Genomic DNA, 23,019 nt, shown 5'->3' with positions numbered 1-23,019 from the left:
ATGTCCATCAACTGATGAGTGGATAAGCAAAATGCGGTGTATCTATACAATGGACGGCTGCTTAGCGACAAAACAGAGTGAAGTACTGACCCGTGCTGCAGCGTGGAGGAACCTTGAAAACGTGTTAGGCGAAAGAAGTCGGACACAAAAAGCCATATAATGTAGGATTCCGTTTATATTAAATGTCCGGAATAGGCAAATTTATGGACACAAAAAGTAGATCGGTAGCTGCCAGGGGTTGGGGTGAGGGGAGATGGCGAGTGACTGCTAATGGCTCTGGGGTATTTGGGGGGTGGGTCAAACGGCCTGTGGTGACAGTTGCACAATTCTGCGAATGTACTGAAAACCATTGACTTGTACGCTGTAAATCGGTGAATTGTATGGTGTGTGGATTATAACTCAATAATGCTGCTAAAATAAGACAAGTGTTGGCCTAACAGAGCTCCTTGGTTGGTCAGAGTCAACCGCAGGCCACGCTTTTCCGTTCCCTGGTTAAGGAGGTCATCCTCCGTTATCCGGACATTCAGCTACTCGGAACACCCTGTTCCGGCAGAGCAGGAGGGACTGCCCCAGAAGGCAGAATTTCCTCCTGAGGCTCAGCACGCCCTGAAGTGCTCTGGACACTTCCCTTTTTGCTCCTTTTAAAAATAAACGATTAAATGCAAGCAGAGAAAGGTTCTGTTTGTTCCCTTCTAGCCCCAAACGAGAAGGAAATAGAGCAGGATGAGCTTGTGGTTCAGGTCAGCCCTGGAGTCCTGCAGCGCAGGCCTGGCATCTTCCGTTGTGTCCGTCTGGGAAGGTTCTGGAATCCGGTGTATGGACATGGCAGGGTGGGGGCTGCTTTCCTGCCCACTTCCTTCTCACTGCCTCACCTCTGTGCAAGGCGAAGAAGAGACAGAACCCTGAGCATAAGAAAGATGGCAGTGATCCTGGGGGGTGGGGGGAAGTTGGGCTGGGAGGCTGTTTGAGATGTCACCCTCTGACCCTGTGGACCTGAAGGACAACAACCACAGTCAGGCCAGAACAGAGAGCCCCCAGGAGGAAGCCTGAGCCTTTTCTGGGGGTGAGATCATGGAGGGGGCTGTGTGTGGAGAGAGGACAGCGTGGGAGAGAGACCAGGTGAGGCCTTGGAAAGCCTGTGTGGCTGAGAGCAGATTCAACAAGGCAAAGGCTGACCTGAATCCTGGCTGGGTTTGTGACTGGCTAATACTTCTTCATTCGTAGACCACAGCTGAGCACCTACTATGCTCCAGGCACTGTGCTAGGTGGTGGGGGACGCTCCGTCTCTGTGCTCATGGTGTTGAAGTTCTAGTGGGAGAGACAGGCACTGGACCAATGAGCAGTGCACCCAATACAGAATGCCGCATGGGAGGATCTTGAGGATAGCAAGGCCAGATGAGAAGCTAGAGCGAACCAGGGCCGGTGCTCTAGACAGGGTGATCAGGGAAGGCCTCTCCGGGGAGGTGACATTTCAGCTGAGACTTCAGTGAAGTCACATCTGAGGCAGAGGAACTGCAGATGCAAAGGCCCAGAGGCTGGAGAGTGCCGGGCATGACAGAGGCCACTGTGGCTGGGCAGGAGGAGGAGGTGGATTTGGTCAGGGAGGTCGGAAGGGGCCAGACCAAGCAGGCCATGTAGGCTGTTATGTGGACTTGGGCTTCCCTCTGAGTGGGTGGGAGCCATGGATGGTTCTGGGCAGAGGAGGCCCTCATCCACTCTAGGTCCGAAAAGGATCCTCTGGCCCCCGGCAGAGAATGGACTGTGGGCAGAAGCAGGGAAGCCAGGGAGGAGGTGACAGTGGCTGGCCCAGGGCAGTAGCGATAGAGGTGGCTTCGAAGAAATGGTCACTGTTTTCTCTCATTGCACAACCTACCTGCTACCCAGAGACAGGATGGGCAAAACCAAGGAGATTCTACACACATGTGAGACATACACACACGCTCTACATACATATAGATTCCACACATGCTATATACACACATATATTCTACATACTTATAGACCCTACGCATGTATTATATATACGTATATTCTACATATAGATTCTACTCAGATACCATATATACATATACATATATCCACATACATATAGACCCTGCACACATATGTATATACATATATTTTATACACATATTATATACACATTTAATGTATTCTACATACATATACACCATGCATATATATTTTATACACATATAAATATATTCTACATATGTATAGGTCCTACACACACACACATATATATATATATATATACACACACACATATATTCTGCATACATATAGACCTTACACTTATATTACATACACATATATAGTCTATATACATATAGACCATACATATATATTATATACACATGTGTATTTTATATACATACAGATCCTACACATATACTATATGCACATAAATATATTCTACATACACAGAACCTACACATATATTTTATACACATATATATATTCTATATACATACAGATTCTACACATATACATCTATATTTTATATTCACATAGTTCTACATATATACTGTACACACATGTAGAGTCTACACACATATCACACACGTCCATTCTATACATGTTCACACCTGTATAATACCTACATATGTGTATTCTTCACGCATACAGATTCAACACATCTATGATAAACCAAGCTGACCTCGAGGGCACGCCCGGGGTCAGTGAGCCTCGCGTCGTGGAAGGGGCACAGCTCTGGAGTTAGGGAGTGCGGACTCTGCCGCTGGGGAGCTGCGTGACTCAGGACTTGCTTCTCTGGTCCTCATTGTTTCATCTCTGAAATGGGATGACAATGCCTGCCTCACAGGGTTGTGGGGAGGACTGGATGAGATCACCGTGTATGCAAAGCAGCTGGCCAGTGCGGGAGCTGACATTGCTATTAACAGTCATCACATTAATAATGAGGCCTGTTTCGAGGCCGAGCAAACCCTACAGGGCACCTTCCTGGAACAAGGGTGTGCATACACACCCGCACACCCACTCTGCTGCTTGGGGTGTGTGGGAAAGGGGGCTGACCCGCCACCTCTGTATGAGCAGGATGGACCAAGAGCTGCAGCAGAAACCTGTGAGTCAGTGACAGGCATAAAACAGTTAATGGGCGTGCCACCATGGCTACGGTAATGATGGAGAGATAGAAGGTTAGATAATGTCCGGAAAGCAAGTGGATTAGTCAGGGCTCTCTCGGTTCCAGAGGACAGAAACCCAGCTCAAACCGGTTTAAGCGAAAGAGAATTTATTAGCTCATGTAAAAAAAAGAAAATTCCAGGAGTGGTCTTGCTTCAGGCACAGCTGGATCCAGGTGCTTGAATGATCCCACTGGTTTTTCCATGTCTTTCTGGAAGGTTAATTGAGTTAATGAATATGTATGTGAACCACTACACAGCAGCACACACGTCTAATGCTCTGTAATATTAGCTATTATTTTATTACTGCTATTACTGCTACTACTTTTATTGTTACCTTATCAGTCTAGCGACTCAGAAAAAGTAAGTGCTTTATCTTCCTATAAAAGTCCCAGGACTGGTTCTTGTCGGCTTACGTTGAGTTGTGTGGCTCTCTCTGAACCAAACCCTGTGGGCCATGGTCAGGTTCTGTGACCATCAGGTTGTGACAAGGTTGATGTGACCATCTTTGAGGCTGGGGGTGGGGTCAGCTCCACTCAAACCCCATGAACTGAAAATAGAGAGGGGCTCAGCAGAAAATGGGGGCCGTCCGGCCACAGCCATCCCCCTGTGGACATTTCCAACCCTGCCTCCCCTCTCCTCCAGCATCACCCGGGGGTCCTGAGGCCTAGATCCCCCCAGCATTACCTTCTTTGCACAAAGGCGGCCTTTAGACTTGGACAGACATGCGTTCGATACCCAGTTCCATTGCTTAATTAGCTTCACCTTCCTGTGCCTCAGTTTCCCCATCTGTGAAACAGGACAATAATCACACCTCTTTAATTCAACAAATGTCTCCTGGAACATTATAGCCAACATTTATTATGTCTCGGTAGCCTCAACACTTTTTATGTATTAACTCATTTGACCATCACGACAATAACCCTGGGAGTTAGTATAACCGTTCAAATTTTACAGATGAGAAACTGAGGCATGGAGAGGTACAGTCGCTCATCTAAAGTCACCCAGCCAGGGCATGGCAGAGCTGAGATTTGAACCTTGGCAGCCTGGCCTTCGAGCCCCAGACTGTGGATTATGACATAAGGCTCAGTGGCTGTCATGTAATAGGTACTTTATAGCAGCTGTCGTGTAGTAGGTGCTTTCTATGTGAAAGCTGTCTCTAGTAAGGTATGTCCCCTTTCATCTGCCTCAGTTTCTCTCATCTGTAAAATGGCCTCACAGCTGTGGAACAACAAGAGCTAAAAGGGACAAAGTGACACAGGGGCCTTTATTTAAGAAATACTTATTGAGCACCTACTGTGTGCTAGGCACTGGGCTAAGCACTGTGCACACAGCAGTGAATGTGACAAACTCCTTGGATTCTGGGAGCTGACGTTCCAGTGCCGGGACTGGCAACAGAGACGAACAAGGTGATTTCAGATGGTGGATGCTATGGAGAAAAGAGGCGACGAGACCTCTGGGTGGTCGAGAGGCTTCTGGAGGAGGAGGCATCTGAGCTGTGTCCTGAAGGAGGAGAAGGGGCCTCTCTGGGAAGATCTGGGCTCAGGAAGCACCTTCTGTCCAGGGAGAACCACATGTGCGAAGGCCCTGAGGTGGGAACTGGCGAGACAGAACTGGGCCAAACCCTGCTTTTGCTGGGAAACCAAGGCACAGGGAGAGGAGGGGATGAACAGACCAAGGCCGTGCAGCCGGCGGAGTTGGAACTGGAGGCGCGTGCGGAAGACACACGGGGCCGGGACCTCTGCAGGCTTCGTGTCTCCGCACCCCGGCCAGAACCTTCCAGGCTCCGCTTGGAGGAGCGACAGCCTCCGCTTCCTGAGCTGTTCTAGCTGTTGCTGGCCACTGCTTTCCTGTCCCCTAGATTAATTACAAACAACGTTTTTCACCCTCACTTAATTATGCGGCAGACACCGGTGGATCCGCCACCACCTGGTCTCACTTCCTGGCTTGGGATAATGGGGCCCAGTGACTCTCCTTGAGGGCTGAGAGGGGCATCTTGGCTGGGAGGGTGCCAAGCTCGGCATGGCCTTGGCACTGTGACCACACCAGGCTGAGCCTCCATACCTTTGTCTGCAGTGGGGAGGACAGTGAAGGGCCGTTGTGAAGGTCTGGGAGACGATGGTGGCACGTGCCTGTGTGAACTCTTCCAGAGTTCCCATCTGATCAGCGGGGACTCTGAGATGCCAAGAGGCTCGGGAACTTGCCCCAGGTCCCACCGCATCTGAATGGGGGAGCTGGTCCAGTGCTTGGTCCAGCAGCGGCAGCTTCAAAGCGCTCCCGTTTCCACACCAGCACCTCGCAAACCACAATTTTTGACAAGCTGTTGGTGTGTGGGTTGTGACAGGAGCGTCCCCCTGCTTATCCCCGGGTTGGTTTGCACTGGGCTCTATTTGTGGACCTGCAATGGCTCGAATGTCCCAGGTGATTTGAAGCCTGAACCAACCTTTCCAGCTAGGGAGAGGAGCTAAAGTGAATTATTTTCTGAGTCTGAATAATAATGATAATAACAACAACGACAACAACAATAATAATAAGTAACAATTATTAAACTCTATAACAATGTACTATTATCTTATTTTAAAATTCACACAACCTCCCGAGGGAGCCTCTGTTATGCCTACTCAGCAGATGAGGGACCTGAGGCTCTGAGGATGAAGGACAAGCCCGGGCCACACAGCTGGGTGATGGTGGAGGCAGGATTCGAACCTGGGCCCGTCAGGAAGCAGAAAGCTAGGCTTCTGAGACTGGCTTTGGAAGATGGAACTTTTCCAGCGACATCCTCGTCTGACCTTTATTTAAGAGTGGCTAGATTCCTGCTTTAGAAGTGGTGCATCCTGGGGAGTCAGCGTTGGGAAAACCCCAACAGCAAGTGTCCCAGGCCAGCTCCTGGCAGGTGCTTGGATTACACACAGAGGGAGGGAGGTGCAGACGGCAGGGCTCTTAGCCCTCAGGTACTGTGATGTGAAGAGAAATACATACGGGGACCCATGTCCAGGCCCCTTAATAAGCTGGAACTTTCCGAGCAGCTCTTCGTTACCCTGCCTCTCACCCCCATCAAACCTGGTGCTCCGCCTCCTGAGTAACTGGCCCTATCTTCCTGCCTCCACCCTGGCCAGCCCTGTCACGCTCACCTGGACCATCGCAGTGGCCTCCCCTTCGGTCTCCCTGCTTCTGCCCTCGCCCCAGAGGAGTCCTGTTAGAACCTAAGGCAGATCGCGTCCCTCCAAGAGGTCCCCTTTGCTTAGAATGAGCTCCAAGTTCTTGTCAAGGCCTCCAAGGCCCCAAATGGCGTCTCTCAGTCCCCTCTGCCCTTTACCCACCTGGCCTCCCCTTCATTTCCAGAATCCACTCAACTAATGTCCACCTCTGGGCCTTTGCACTTGCTATGCCCTTTGTCCAAATTTCTTAGCCCCCAGGTCACACAACCACTTAATTCTTGGCTCAAATGTCACTACCTCAGGGAGGCCCTCCTGACTCCCTGGAGCTAAACTACAACTAGTCTTTCCCACATTCCACCCCGGCATCCCACGAGGCCAGTCCATACTGTGGCTGGAGGTGGTTTTCTGAACCCTGATCTGAGCAAGGTCGTTCCCTGCCTAGATTCCCTCTTTGGCTGGACCTGTGTCCCCGCCCCGCAAATCTCAACCAAAGCCCTAGTGAGGCCGCTGCTGCGGGAACCTCTCCCTAGCCTCCCGCTTACTGAGCTCTCCTAGTCCAGGGCTGCTCAGCCTCGGGCTGGACCACTCTCTGTCAGGGGCAGGGGTGGGGGGCGCTGTCCTGTGCACTGTAGGGCATTTAGCAGCACCCCTGGCCTCCACTACTACACCCCTCCCCAGTTGTGACAAACCACAATGTCTCCAGACACTGCCGAACGCCCCCCAGGGACGTTGGTGAACCGCTGGGCTCAGCTTTTGTCCAGGCCGGTCTCCCTTTCGGGAGCGCTCCCTCCCAGCCTTCCACCCTCATCCTTTACGCTCCTGTCTGTGCTTCAGGTCCCTTTCGACGCCACCCACGAGGAGCCTTCCAAGCCTCAGGCGGAGTCAGGAGTTTTCCAGGTGCTCCCACAATCTGTCATCGGAGACCTGATGGTACCTTCGTGCCATTGTCAGATGGCTTATCCTCCCAGCCCTTGGCCCTGGGACATCAATTCTACAAGAATAGGCTTAGTGTCTGCTCTGTTCATGGAGTAGGGGCTCAGTCCACATTTCACATCGCCTCCTCCCTTCTCTTCCTCTCTATCCCCTTTCGTTCTGACAGTTGGTTAGTCATTCAACAAACATGTCCCAGTCCACATAATGTGCAGGTGCCAGAGATACTGAAAAAAATCAGACATGATTCTGGACAGAGCCTGGGGCATTAAGAAATTGAAAGATTGTTTCATCTAGCTGGAATCATAGGTCAGAGGGGGTGGGTGTTGGTGGTGGACAATGATGCTAAGACAAGAGAGCCGGGCAGGGGCCTGTGGCCATGGGGAGGAGTTTGTACTTTTCCTGAGTGAGCTGAGCGCCACGGAAGGTTGGAGGCAGAGGAAGGACAGGACATGCCTTGGCTTTTATCAGGATCTCTCTGACTGTTTGTGGAAAAGAGGCCATTGGCAGGCGATGGTGGAGAGAGAGGCTGCCGTAGTTTAGGTGGGAGAAGATGGTGGCCCGGCCTGGGGGATGACCATGGAGATGGGGGATGTGGTCCGATCTGAGGGAGATTTGGGGCATAAAACGGATAGTGACGATGGTTTGGATACGGGGATGTGAGGGGGAACAACAAGGACAATGACCAAGTAGTTTAGGTCAGGACCCATCTGCAACCCGCCCCCCACATCCCCCAGAGCCCTCTATGGGGGGCAGGTGTAGGGACCCAGTTCTGTCTAGGACTCTGCTTCCCTTCCAGGCTCTCTCAGGTGTGGCCATGGCTCTCCCACGGCTCCCTGTGTGACCCCGGGCCAATTTCTTGGCCTCTTCTGGGCCTGTTTCTGGAGCATCTATGCGTCTTCCTCTCCAGGAAGAGCATGAGTGTGCGGGAAGCCACCAGCCCAGACAGAGAACCTGGAAGAACCTGTCCTGCAGGCCTTACCAGTCCCTGCCAGGTGATCAGCAGGCAGAGGGGACACCTGGGGCAGGGCCTGGGCAAGAGGACCGGGCTCAGCTCCTGCATGCCCTCCACTGACAACCAGCCCTCTGCCCATCGGAGGGCCCTTGGGTCCATATCTCCAATTCCAGGGCCTGAACCCCAGGCCCAGCCTCAGACTCAGAGTCCCACACTTTGACAGAGGCTGCCCAGTCCTTGGGAATGAACAACATCACTAGCATCATGATGGTCAAGGGCATGGGGCTGGAGTCAGGGCCTGAGTGCACATCCCAGCTCTGCCTCTTTTTCTGTGCAACCTCGGGCAAGTGACTCAACCTCTCCCATACCCAAAGAAAGAAGACTAGCCAGGAAGTCGCATCCCACACAAGTGAAGCTTTTACGTGCAGTGGGTATGAGTCCCAGTTCGTAAACGGAGCTGCGTGGTGTTTTTGTTTTTCGTTTTATTTCAAATCGAAATTAACTTTCGTTTTGTGCTGTCATTCTGCCGGGCTGGTGGAAAGTTCATCTGTGGCTGATTCCCATTTCTCCCTCAGCCCCTTCCTTCCTCTGCCTTTTGTGAGGCCGAGGTGTTGGGGACAGGAGGGAGAGCAGGGGCATGGGTCCAGGGAGGGCTGGCCTTACCGATAAGACTCCAAGTGCTGCTATGGCTGTCTCCTACCCATCGTCTGTGTCCTGGGGTGCCTTCGGCTGTTTCCCAGCCATTCCTAGGGGCCGGACGGAGGCTGCCTTTCCAGAATCCTATGTGCAGTTCCAGCCTCTTTGGGCTCAGGCCTGGGGCCGCCCTTCCCCACTGCTCTATACCTCGACCTGGGAACTCTGCCTTTGCTTCTGGTTACGGGAGCCTTGTTCTCTGTAAGACACTTTTTCACAGATATGAGTGCTTCTTGCTCCCCTCGGCTATTGAAACTCCAAAGCCAGGAAGCCACCTGGGATCTCTGGACTTGGTGTCCCATCCCTTCTCCCCCCTCTTCCTGAAGGTACCGAGCGCATATTGGCCCAGGACTGCCTTATGGGGGGGCAGGGATCAAGGGAAGAAAAGAAGAAAAGCGGAGTGTGGGGGAGGGGCATGGAGAAGGAAGAAATACTAATTAATGCCGCATTCCCAAACATTTTGGTCAGGATTCTTTTACATTTAAAAAAGTTATGAAGACCCAAAGCGCTTTGATTTGAGTGGGTTGTATTAAATCAGTGTTCATATTAGAAGTTAAAACTAAGACATTTATAAAATATTTATTTTATTCTCTTCAAAATGATAGCAAGTTCAATACGAGTTAATAGAATTCACACATTTTTGTCATAAATCACTGTATATTTCAAAGCAAAAGCATGTACTGAGAAAATGGCGTGCGTGGCCCTGTTGACATCTTCCCGGCTCTCCCGGTGGATGACCTGACAGGTGACATCCAGAGCCTCGTATCTGCTTCTGCGTTTGGTCCGCTGCAATATTTTGTTTGATTGAAGTATCTGAAGAAAATTCGGCTTTAAAAGGCACACAGTCAGAAAGGGGGGAATATTGTACTATCGTGGGAGTTCTTTAAGGCTATACCCAAACTCTTAAACTCGAGTAGCAACGCAGAATTTAAATTCCTATCGATGAACTTTTCCAACTTGTTACACTTGTGTGAGAATGAAAGAGAAAAAGGCAAGTCCTCTTGTGAACTCCCTGAAAGGATATTGGGGACCCCCAGGGAATTTTGGAACACACGTTCGGCACTGCTGAGTCTCAAAGAAGCAAAGTATCCTATCAGACAGGAAGGTGCCGGCAGACTCCCACGAGAGACACGCCAGGGTAGGATGAAGGACATGGGTTCAGTTCCCATTTCACTGCTTCCAGGCTGTGACATTTCACTTCCTTGGACGGGTCACTTTGCTTCTCTATGCCTCAGTTTCCTCATTTGTAAAATGGAGATAACGAGACCTGCCTGACAGAATGATGATGATAGGTGCTTGCGCCAGGACCCGTGAAAAGCACAGTGTAAATGCAAAGGACTTGTTCACGTCAGTCCTTCATCCTCATGCACTTTTTCCTGCCACAGGGCTTTTGCACAAGCTGTTCCGTCTGCCTTAAACCCCTTCTTTTCAGCCTTTGCCAGGGGAACTCCTTCTCACCCTCCAGCTCTCAGCTCAAGTGCCACCTTCTCCAGGAAGCCTTCTCTGATCTCACTAGAATGTCCAACAGCTCTATCAGAGGATCCCAGAGCGTGGTTACAGTTTATATTTTTAGTCATTAAGTGATGTCTGTGTCTCACCAGGCCGTGAGCCCAGGTTGATCTTTGACCTCTGCCATAGTAGTGCTCGTGTGGGATGAATGTAATTGAAAGAATATTAGTTGTAAAGCATCATCTGTCCCGATACCTTTGTCTTCCCATCCTCAGAATGGAAAAGCTGGGCCTTGACAAGTGCCCTCTCCTCAACCCCCCACCCTGTCTGCGAACAGCTGGATCGCAGCAAGGGACAGGGGAAGCTCCAAGCTGCGGGGCTCTCTCTGGGGGCCAGGGCCCCGCCTGGCTCCCCTTTATTCAGGGTCCCCTGAAATTTTCTGGGGTCACATCCCCCTCTCCCAACAGCTGTTCTCTTTCTTCAGGTTCTTCCCTGCCCTGAGCCCACAACAATCTCTCCAGTGTCCAGGCTGCTCCCTCTGCCCAAACATCCTGCTCCCTCTTCCCCTTCTCCCTTCAAGACCAGCTCGGTCGAGATTTCCTCTCCCTACACCCATGCCTGGACTGTGTTCCCGTGTCCCTGTCATCATCGCATGGGTCGCATTGCTTATTTATTGTCCCCTCTCTGTCCCCCACCCCCAACCAGGTAGCACGTTTGTCAGGGAAGGGATTGTGCCATCTTTGCCCCTCCGGACTGAGGCATTGGGCCTGCTAAGCGATAAGTGTTTGATACATATTTGCTGAAATGACACAGAAGCAGAAGTTCGGGAGGGATTTCTGTCACCAAAGGGGGCTGTATCAGTTAGTTTGGGGCTGCAGTCATAGAAACTCGGCTCACATGGACTTAACTGTGAAGGAGATATCTTGGCTCTCACAAACGAAAAGCCTAGCACGATGTCGGCTTCAGACTTGGTTGGATTAGGGCTCTAACTTTTCCCCTCTATGCTTCACCCAGCTCTGTGATTCTGTGTGTTGATTTTTTGACCCTGGCTGGCTTTTTTCATGGTGTTAAAATGAGTATAGCGATTCTAGGCCTCATTCAGTTCAGACACAGAAGGTCTCTTTGAGTGGCTTCTAAGGAGTACTCGAAATACATATTTTCCAGAAACCCACAATACTCGCTTCTAGACTCAGTGGGCCAAACTGTTACATGTCCATCCAGTAGCCAGGGCCAAAGAGTGAGATTTAGAAAATTAGCTTAGGTTTGAAGCCAGGAGGACAGAGAGTCGACCCCCCGTGAAGGGAGGGCTGCATGAGGGGAAGTGTGGCTACTCCCCAAACTGGAGCAGTCAGCAAGAGAGTCGAAGCATGCACTCGGGAGTTTAATTAAAATTCAAATCTGGAGGAAAACATAATTCTTCTTTGAGCAAAGACCAACCTAGGAAAAACTTTGCTGATATCTAGATATTTCACCAAAACCTTGTATCTAAGGCAAGAAGATACCAGATTTCTCTGTTCTCTGGTTGAATTCCAGTGACCGAACCCACGGCCAATTCACAAAGCCACGAATATTTTTTAATGTGTTTGTTTTTCTGATTATGATAATACATGCATGTTTTAAAAATATTTAAATAATGCAGAAAAGTATTTCCAACAGTGGTTCTCAACAGAGGGTGGTTTTGTCCCCGAGGAGACATGTGGCAATATCTGGAGACATTTCGGGTTCGTGTGACCGTGGGAGGGGTGCTACTGGCATCTGTTGGGTAGATGCCAGAGATGCTGCTACATGTCCTACAGCGCACAGGACAGCCCCTCAAAACAAAAAAATTATCTGGCCCCAAACCTTAGTAGTGCCCAAATACCTGACTTAAAGGAAAGTAAAAATTACTGAAAATCCCACTCCCCAGGAGTAAATGCTTCTGGCATTACCCTCTTTAATATGCGGGCATGGGCACACACAGCTGGGTACAAACTAGATCTTGCACGTGCAAATATTTTTCTCTACAACATGCTACGGCATCTCTCTATATGGTCCTTTTTAATTAGTGTTTTAAATACAGTTTTGTATTTATTGAATACAATTGAATTTTTAGTACAGTATTTCATTATGTAAAGTTACCGTGGTTTACTTAATGAATCCTCTGTAGTTTTAGCCTTTTGTGTTTTTTCTCCAGGTTTTTGCTATTATAAACAATGCCACAATGAACACCGTTGTCCATAGAGAATGCTTGGCCTATTATATCCTTAAGATAAATGCCCCAAAGTTAAATTTCTGAGTTGCTTTAAAATTTTTACCCATCGAACATCATGGTGTGCACTTCCATTCTGTGCCAATCTGATAGGTGGAAAATGACATATCATCATAGCTTTTATTTGCATTTCCTTGATTACTGGGAGGGTAGATCTTGTCATCCTATGTTTGCCTGCTTTTGTACTTCTTCGTTTGTGAATAGTGAACTTATAATAAGCTGTATACCTTTTCCTATTGTTTTGCAAGAACTCTTTGCATATTAAGGATAGGAACCCTTTCTAAGAGTTCCATGATTGACTTTAGAAGCCTCTTTTCCTTTCTTTTTCCTTTCTTTCTTTTTTTAGTTCCGTTGTGCTTTCGAAGGATGTGCCTAATATTCTGGCAAGCGTTTCATGAATTACATTAGGAAATAACTTTTGTAACAAACCCATTTAACAACCATTCTTTGTTCCCGCCTCCTGATAGTGCTCAGAGCAACAGCGGCAGCCTTTGCCCAACTCCATGTCATTAACCCTTGATCTTTTCCTGCTGAATAGCAGATTGCTTTCCGGAGCTGGGAACATAGTTTCATTTTCACCTTTCCACTGATGGAACTGCCACTGACTCTGTGCCAGATGGCTGTTTACATAAGAAATGATTTGATTATATTGTACAACCAATGGCAGCCTTTCTCAGGAAGAAGAAGCCAGAAACATATAATCAAAGCCATTAACTGTGTACAAAGAAACGCAGCCCACTCTAAATCTCCCACCAACCGTAATAACAGTTTTCCAGGGAAAAATAAAAACAGGACTGCGGTTTCCTGTTTTACTAAAAATGTATTAAAGGAAAGACTTTTTAAAGGAGATTGTGGCGTTAGCACAGTTGCACTCTCAAATCAGATCAGCCTCGACTCAAATCCCAGCTCTGTCACCTACTACCTTTGTGACCTTGGGGAAGTCACTTACCTGAACTGAGCCTCTGTTTCTTCATTTGTAAAATGGCTGTAATAATAATATCAAGCTCAGAGAGTATTAAATGAGACGATGCATATGATACACTTTCTTAGAATATGTTCACCCGCAAAAAATAGGACACTTGACTAAAGTGGCAAAGAGAAGGGGGTGTACATTTCATTGTCTTTTTTTCTTTATGTCAAGAGAAAAGATATTTCCGATGTGCTAAACAAACCTTTGGAGATAAATTAACAGCATGACTAATTCAGCCATTGCTGTCAGTCACCTTTGACAGGTAAGAAGAAAAAAATAGTGAAAGGGAATTCGTAATTTCATCTAATAAGGTTGTTTAATTCAAAGGCATGAAGGTGTAAACAAAAACTCACCTTCTTTCCATATTTGTGCTCTTCGGTTCTCAGCAATTTGTGAATGCCTCTCCTCATGGTTTCAAGGTGGATGCTGCAGCTCCAGGTATCACAGGTATCGTACAGAGAGATGATACCATCAAGTAAAGAAGAGGAGGAGTCTCTCCTTCCATGTGTCTCCTTTCATGAGGGAGAAAACTGTCCCTAGGAAGCCGCCATACAGACTTCTCATTGGACAAGATCGCATCACACGCCTAATTCCAAACCAACCACTGACGAGGGAAATGAGAATTACAATTGGCTTAGACCCACTATAACTCACTCTGAGCCTGGAGGGCGGAATGGCCACTGTCCCTGAGCATCGGGGTAGATACACATCCGACAAAACTGGATCCTGCTAGCAAAGAAGATGTGAGTGGGCAACCACCATGTCTACCGTGAGCGTAGTCCCTGACATACATTAGGTCCCCCAAAGACCAGCATTTGGTGAGCTCGGGCCTGGGAGTCCATGCATGGAAGAACCACAACTGGCCAAGGGGACCCTCTACAGGCCAGACCCCTATATCCAACCATTCGCTCACCATCTCCACTCGGATGGCTCATAGGAACTCAAATCCAACACACCATGTTTGAACTCAGGGTCTTCTTTTCGGATGACCGCCACATCCCCAGCCTCCTCTGTAGTTGCCCACCTTGCTCAAGCCAGAAGCTGGCTGGCGCTTGAGCTTCCCTGCTTCGCCACTGTGCCTGCCTTTCTCCATCTCTACCATCGACTTCCACCCAGACCTCCTCGTTCCCCCTGCTGTCGTCCGGGCTCCTAGGCCCGTGCTGCTCCCTCTGCCCGGAAGTCCTCCCCTGCCATGCCCCCATCCCCTTTCTCAGGGAGCTCCTGTCACTCCCCACTTCCCGCCCCTCCGCAGCCTTGCATGCCTCCCGGCCTGACTCTTATCACACTTCGCATTTATTTGTGGGATTATTTGACTCATGTCTCACCCCACCAGGCTGCAAACTCTGTGAGGGTAGGAACCAAGTCTGTTTTGTTCACTGATAATCCTCAGTGCCTGGCACATAGCAGAGCCTCGAATTTTTTCAAATAAATGAAAAAAAAAAAAAAATTCTTTCCCCACTGGAGAGATCTTTCTAAAAAGCAAATCTAATCCCTTCACGCTCCGGCTTGGAGCCTCCCATGGCTCCCCTTCACCCTCGGGGTGAAATCCAAAGGGTTTTGTGGCTTTCCCAGGCCCTTGGAGGTGGATCCTGGCACCCTCCAGCTCTACCTTCCCCTGTCCTCCGCCGCACTCTACGTTCCAGCCACCCTCAGCTGCTTTTGGTGCCTTGGAAGCCCCACGTCTCTCTTGCCTCTAGATTTCCATACGATTCCGAATGCTTTGCCTCTGCCTGGAAACTTTGTCTAGAAAAATCCTCCTCATTTACTGATCTTGGAAACTAAGCAAGGTCGGGCCTGGTTAGTCTTGGATGGGAGACCACCTAGGAAGATCAGATGCTGTAGGCGTTAAAAAAAAAGGAAAGAATAAAAAGGGTATTGTAAGATGACAAGGTCCTTGTAATCTGTGAGGTCAACCAAGGGTTATCTCACCTAAAAAAAAAAAAAAAAATCCTCCTCATTTAAAAGTCACCTCCTCTGGGGAGCCCTCCACACCTCTTCCCACCAGGCTGGGATATACACCTCTGAGGCTCTCCCAACATGTGTTTACTGCTCTGTGTAAGTCAGGCTGCCACCTGAGCTACTGTAACAGAGACTCACAGTGACCGAATGGGACAGAATTTTGTTTCTAGCATGAGAGTGGAAAGTTCAGGGTTTGGCTGGTTGCTTTAGTTCTGCAGGATCATGCTAGAAACTCTGGTTCCTTCTATCTGGTTGCTCTGTCAGTGAAGTCCAAAATGGCTGCTCAGTCTCCTCTATCACATTCACATTCCAATCAGCAAGAAGAAAGAAAGGGCATTCCTTTTAAAGGCATGACCCAGAAGTGGTTTCATATCACTTCTACTTACTCATCCCATTGGCTAGGACTTAGTCATGTGACCACGCCTAACTGCAAAGGAAGCTGGGAAATACAATTACTATCGGGGCAGCAGGTGCCCAGCTAATACTCTAAAAGTCTCGCATGATGAGAAAAAAGATGATGGAGGTCGGTGGACACTGGTGGTCCCCGCCACGCTTATCCTCAGCATTGAGCACAATGTTATCTGGTTATTCATCCAACAGCCCAGCCAGACTATGAGCTCCCTGAGGACAGGGACCATGTACGGTGGTCACTGTTGCATCCCCAGCAACTAGCAGCATGCTGGGCATATGGCAAGTGAGAGTGAATGGCAGGAGCCTGAAGTATAGGCTGGAGAAACTGAGGCAGGACCTAGTTCAGTTCTACACACATTTTCTAGGTGCCTATTACATGTAAACTCTTGGGGTTTACAGCCTGGTCCAGGTGATGGGGCAGTGTGGCTGGCCTGGCCCAGTAGAATCCCAGCAGACCCTAAATCTGGGGCTGCAAGATCTTACCTGATTGGGGAGCTGAGGAATCCCAGGGACTGGTTCAGACACAGGGCAGAGTCCAGGAGTGCCCACGGGTGGAGCAAGTCCCCAATCCTGACCCCACCTGGCTCTGGGACCCCTGTGCTTCCGCCCACCTTTATCTATCTGGCCTTGAGCCCGGTGCTGGACCTCCTGGGAGGGGCAGGGATGGGGCTCTCCTCCCCCGAGAGCCCAGGAGCCTCGCCGTGGAAAAGGCCTGATCGGAGGTGTGCAGACTCGAGTCCCAGAACCACGGTGTCTTAGGAAAGGAGAGAAAATGCTCCCCGCACCCTCCACCCTAAGAGGCTGTGACCCGGGATCGAAGAGAAGCAGGCATAGCAGAAAGAACCTTGGGTCTAAGTCCCAGCTTGATGCTTTCCAACCACGTGTCTTCACGCCAGCATCCCTTTGTGTGAAATAGGCGCCCACAGCCCAGGTTGGCTTCTCAGGTTGGTGTAAGACTTAAATGAAGGGGCCTTGAGGCCTTGAGTCCTATAGAGAAAAGTCAGTTGTTGGTGTTATCGATAGGGTGCTGTCGGGCAGAGGCCGGAGAGCTGGGCGAACCACAGTCCGACGTATCTTCTCCAGGGTTATGTGCAGAGTGAGACCTCAGAGTTGGTGAATGAAGGACTTGTGTCTCTCTCCAGCTAGAAACTGCCCATGGCTTCTCACTGCGCATTGGAATAGAACAGAATGCCTAGCCAGGTGGCCAAGGCCCTTCACAATCTGCTCTCCCCTCTTTACCTCCCTTACCTTGAGTCTCACCTCTGTCCCCACCCCCACCCCCACTCTTCCCAGCTGTCCTCCCTCCTTGCTGTTCCTCAGAGGTGTCCACCGCCTTCATGCTTGCTCTTCCTTCTGCCCGGACCCCTCTTCCCTGCTGCTCCCTTCTGTTCTTCACCTAGAACGTCACCTCCTTATTTTTCCCCAAAGAGCCACCACCCACCCAGGTGGCTGCCACACTGCACCATCTGATTGACTTTCCAGCACCGATGGGTGTCATTATAAGAACATTTAAAGAACGTTGTTCTTGTTTGTTCATTTGTTTGCTCACTTACTCTCTGTCTCCTCCAACTGAGCACATGGACTCTGTCTGTCTTGTTCTCCACTGTATCCAGAGCCTAGCACAGGGCCTGGCACATGGTAGGTGCTCAATAAGTATTTATTGACTAAGTGAATACATGCATCTGAAGAAGGACGGGGGAGCCAACATTACTGAGCATCTACTACGTGTCAGCCACATTAATTATCCTCTTCCAGTCTCACAATCTGGTCAGAATTATTATCCCCAGGTCACAACTGGGGAAACTGAGGCTCATAACAATGAAGTGACTCCACCGAGGTCGCCCCCGTAGGAAGGGGCAGGACTTGGATCTGAAGTGAAGCCTCACACTGAAGGAAACATCGACAACCTAAACACAAAGATCTCGAAGGAGTAATAGGTTTGGGGCGCACACATCTATCAAAGCTCAACAGCTGCGCACTTTAAATTAGAGATTCTCAAACGGGGGGTGATTTTGCCCCCAGGAGATGTTTGCCAATGTCCTGAGACATTTCTGGTTGTTGTGACTGGCAGAGGGAGTGCTAATGACATCTGGGGTGGAGCCCGAGGATGCTGCTAAACATCCTGTGATGCACGGGACGTCCCCAAACAATTATCTGACCTAAAATATCTATATTACCAAGATTGAGAAACGCTGCCTTAAATAGATGCAGTTTATTGTACGTAAATTAGACCTCAATAAAATTGATTTAAAAGAAAAAAGAATTTACACCCTGAATAGAAAAAGACTCATGGCAATCAGAAAGGAAAAAGCAACTCAATAGGAAATGAGTTTAAAAAGGCACATCGGCACATCAGAAAATACCAGTTGCCGTTACATAAATGATAAAGGGCTTCGCCTCTGTATTAATCCAGGAAATGCAAATTATAACAAAAATAATGATTGTTTTCCCCATCACAGTGGGAAAAAAAATTTAAGTGACAATATCCTGGCTGGCGAATGTGAGGGAGCAGCAGGTCCTCTCATACACAGTGGGAGGGACCGTAAACTGGCAAAGCCCTCGTGTTGAGTTGAGAACACTTCCCAACAATTTAAATAGACACATATGTCTCCTCGAAGTTCCCATTTCGTAGAAGCGCACATGGGCATGGAGTGCTGCGTGAGGATGTCCACGGAGGCATGTTTAGCATAGTGAACATTTCACAGGAGGTGGGGGCAGTTAAGCTAAATATCCATCAACGGGAGCATTTACAACAGTAAGTAAACTGTGGTACGTCCATCCTAAGGGGCACCGTGCAGCAGATCAAAATTATGATAAGGCAAATCTCTAAACGCATATCGTGAGGTGAATGAAAAAGCAAGGCACGAAACCACATTTACAGTCCCTTTCCATTCGGGTAACACAAGACGAATTCAAGGCAGAGTCACGAGCGTTTGCCATCATCCATCACCTTTTTTTCTCACTGATAGGACTCCGATTTTGAATGGAATGGTAATCTCGGCCCGCCTTATAGGCACTTAGGTATGATGGGGTGGCCTTGTGACCCAGTTCTGGTCAATGAGATGTAAATAGACCACGTGGAGCTCTGGGAAAGCCACATGCCCTTGATCGAAAGCGGGGCTGTGGCCTGGCCCCTACCCTCCCGCCCACCTGGGCTGAGCATACAACGCCAGGCAGTGACGCAGCTCTCCTTGGCCATGAGTTTGAAAGTCAGACGCCGAAGCGGGAGACCCGGAAGCTGGCCATTGGTGATGCCCCTGAATTAGTCCACCTCTGGACTTCTTTTTACACAAGAAAAATGGATCCTTCAGCCGACAAAGCTGCCGGAGTCGGTAACTTGTTACCTGTAGCCAAATCCTAGAGGTGCAATCTTAGAGGTGCGGTGAACTCACAGTAGGGGGTGTGTTGCTTGAGCCTTTTGCAACAGAACTGTATTCAAGTATTATTCGTATAGTTAGGATTTTTAAAAATTAAAATAGAAATCAAATATGGCTCATCTGGCTAGAGTCTGTAGCCCCCTGATGTTCCTTTTCAAAAAGTGTTTGCTGGTGGGCTCAAGTTCTTCTGACCCATGTAAAAATGTCAGGAGAGGTGGGAGGGCTCCAAGAGGCTGCCTGCTCCATTCTCCTGATAAGAGAACTCCGGGCGTCTCTGACTCCGTCCGGAAGGGAGGCTTGGGGGCAATCCAGCCGGCCCAGTCTGGGCTGCCCCGCTTCATGACTAGGCCCTGTGGCTCTCCAGCCTAGACATGCAACCCCCCAGGCAGTGGCCCGGCCACCTCTCCCACTGGTTTGTCCTCCTCTTCCCAGAAGCAGGGCGCTCCCTTTATCTCGGGCCAAAGTCCCCGGGGGAAGGGGATGGAATGTCACCTGTCATCATGGGGTTGATGAGTCACCTCCTACTGGCTGGAGGCCAGAGCAGGCCTGACATCTTCTTTTGCCCCCCAACCCAGACCTTCTCTTTCCAGTAGGGAAGAATAAGTCTCTCACCCTGAAAATCATGACAGTCACAGCCGCCATCTCTTGGATGCTGACCTAGGGCCTGGCAGGTTAAGGACACAGCTTAGGACTCAGACCCCTGGGTCCAAATCCTGCTCCTAATATATCCTAACCTGGTGGCCTGGGGAAGTCAACTAAATCCTTCCAGGTCCCCATTCATGCGTTTAACAAACATTTATGGAGCAAGCACTCTGAACAGGACAGGGAGGTGCTGAGGATGCTGCCATGGACACCCCAGAAACAGTCCTGCCCTGTGGGCACTGTGGGTGGAGACATTAAAAATGAATAGTGATAATCATGTGACTAGTTTAGAATGTAAAATTCCACATGTCCATTGGTGACGATGCCACGGACAGAAGGGGCGCAAAGAATGCTGCTGAAGGGGGCTTGTTTATTTCAACAGGGTGGTCAAGGGAGCCCCTGGATACGTTCACCTCTGAGCAAAGACCTGAAGTAGTTGAGAGCGGAGCCATGTGGTTATCTCTGGGAAGAGAGTCCCAGGCAGAGGGAACAGCAAGTGAAAAGGCCCTGGGGCTGGAGGGGAATGGTCAGGAGGCAAGGCGGGGGCGACCAGCAGGACCTGTGGACCACTGCCAGGACCTTGTTGTAACACGCGAGCCTCGGGAGGGTGTCGAGCAGAGGAGAGACGTGATCCGACTTCTTTTGGGTAGAGAGGAATGGCAGCATGGCGGGAGATGGTTTGGAGGACACTGCAGTAATCCAGGCAAGTGTTCGTGAGTAACACCAGGGTGGGGTTTTCCGAGGTGGGGGGAGGGGAGGCAGAGAGGTTGAAGCGATAGGATCCGGATGCCTTCTGAAGGCTTATGGGTGAGAAAGAGAGGCGTCAGTGAGAGGCTGAGGCTTCTGGCCTGAGGCCCTGGAAAGTGGGAGGTGGCATTTTTCCGAAGTAAAGGCTGCAGGAGGGGCAGGGTCATTCAGGGAGGATGAGAAGTTCGGTTTTTTTACCTGGAGGTTTGAGTTACCGATTAGGCATGTCCGGTTGCAGCTGGATAGTCAGGCCTGAGTTCAGTGAGACTCCTGGCAGAGGACGTATGTTTGGAGGTTCTGAACATGGGGGTGGTATTTAGAGACACAGTGTTTTCGTATGTAAAATGGGGTTAAACAGCATTTTCTTTGCAAGGTTGCTGAGAGGCTGGGTTAAGTATTGAAAAGCCTCAGGCAGGTGGCACAATGCAGATAAATGTCAGCTCTAGTAATTACATACCCAGATCATCATCATCTTTTACAGATAAGTAAAAGGGAGCTCAGACCGAGTGACTTATCCAAGGTCACACAGCCAGCAAATGGCACAGCTGAGATTCTAAGGCTGGATTCAGAGTCTTGCTCTTGACCTTCCACCCTACTGCTTGTATTCCCAGCACCAGGCCCTTGGATCCTGAACTGACCAGACTGGGGAGAGCTCCCGGTTGGAGTCGGGGGAGACGACCATGAGTGAAAATGCCTCCAGGGCAAAGCAGGACCTGAGCCTGCCCCACTGGGGAACCAGTGAAATAGAAGGAAGGCTAATGAGGCGGTATAGCCTTGTGGTCAAGAGACACACCTAGTGCTAGACCACCCAAGTCCAAATTCTGCTCTGCCCTTCGTTAGCTATGGGACTCTGAATATACGTATCAGCCCCCTTGTGCTTCAGTTTCCCCAACTGTGAAATGGGATAACAGAAGTTGTTGGGAGGACTGCATGGGTAGGTGCCTAATAAATGCAGGCCGCTGCTACACTGTTGCTCCAGCTCGCTTTTCACTAAACATGCACTCTCAAGAGGCCACCTGCGGTTGCTCTTCCTGTCCTGCCTGGGCCTCTGTGAGCTCTGTGTCTTTGAGTCTCTTCCGCCCGCCCCCACCCTCCCCGCCACCGAGCCTGCACTTTCTCCTGCCCCACAGTGGGGACAGTGATTAACAGACAAGTGCCTGCAAGGGACACTGGATTGCAACTGCTATCGGCCCAAAGTAGGTGCTCAGTGTGCACGGAGGTTCACACCAGCTAGAAACTCAGACCCCACCTCAGGCAGGCTGGATAAACAAGCCGTGGACCACAACTCAGCTATGAAAGGAACCAACTACTGATACTTGCAGTAGCAAAGTCGATCCTGCAGGTGTTAATGCCGAGTGAAAGAAGCCAGGTGCCAAAGAGCACGTGCTGTGTGATTCCCTCCATTTGAAACTCTAGTCAGAACAAAACTCAGCTCTGATGTCAGCGCGGCTTGCAGATAGCGGTGACCTGAGGCTGCGCTTGTGGACGGTTCTTTGAAAAGGAGCAGAGGGACCTTGGTCGTAGAAATGTTTGTATCTTATTTTAGGTGATCGATCTTGAGTGCGTCTGTCAGAACTCATCAGACCGAACCTGGAAGCTTTGTGTATTTTACCGTATGTTCACGATTTCCCACTTGTCTTAAAAAGTTTGTTGTTTTTGCTGACAAACATTATTATTTCTCTCACCGTTCTATGGCTCCCAAGACACCTCACTGGCCCCCTTTTCCCGACTTCGAAGCCTGCGGCACATGAGGGAGATGACCAGGCCTCGTAGAAAGAAACCTTGACTCAAGTACAGACCTGGCTCTGCCTCTTCCTTGCTGTCCCCTCGCCCCAGAAGGGTCATTTAAACCTGTTTCCTCATCTGTTAAATGAGGCTAACACTGGTGCCAGCCCTGCTGGTGAGATGATTGCCCGGATTCAGAGAGAGCAGAGGTGCAGAAACCATGAATATCGGTGGCTCACAACAACAAACAAACAACAGACAAACCAATGAGCTGGAGAGGGTGGGGGTGATTGAGAGTAGGGGTCTGGGATCAGATCTCTGGGATCAAATCCTGCCCCTCGGCCCGTCCCCTAACCTCTCTGTGCGTCGGTTTCTTTATTTGTGAAACTGGGATGATGATGGCACCTACCTGGGGGGGCTGTTTTGAGGATTTAATGAGATAACCATGGCGAGTTAGAGCAGTGCTTGGCGCACGATAGGTGCTCAGTGAACATCAGTCATTGTCATTGTCATTCTCAGGGATGGAAAGGAAGGTGCTCGCCACCTGGGGGCCTAATGCAGGGAACTCAAGTGCCTGAACTGCAGCCCAAGCCCGGGTTAGAGTGCCCCTGCAGA

General features: G+C 49.7%; 1 long non-coding RNA gene and 1 other non-coding gene across 2 annotated transcripts in view; both read left to right on the top strand.

Annotated features, from left to right (window-relative positions):
• The window catches only part of LOC111743622, a 93,129-nt gene that overhangs the window by 57,139 nt on the left and 12,971 nt on the right, over positions 1–23,019 (top strand). The window lies entirely within an intron of this gene.
• On the top strand, positions 13,679–13,807 carry LOC111743670. Its single transcript, XR_002781821.1, has one exon. It is a non-coding gene; the product is annotated as a small nucleolar RNA SNORA19 (small nucleolar RNA).

Source organism: Pteropus vampyrus, unplaced genomic scaffold (genome assembly GCF_000151845.1).
Source record: "Pteropus vampyrus isolate Shadow unplaced genomic scaffold, Pvam_2.0 Scaffold117, whole genome shotgun sequence".
Lineage (NCBI taxonomy): Eukaryota > Metazoa > Chordata > Mammalia > Chiroptera > Pteropodidae > Pteropus > Pteropus vampyrus.
Note: the sequence above shows the minus strand (reverse complement) of the source record. Positions and strands in the feature narration are given on the sequence as shown.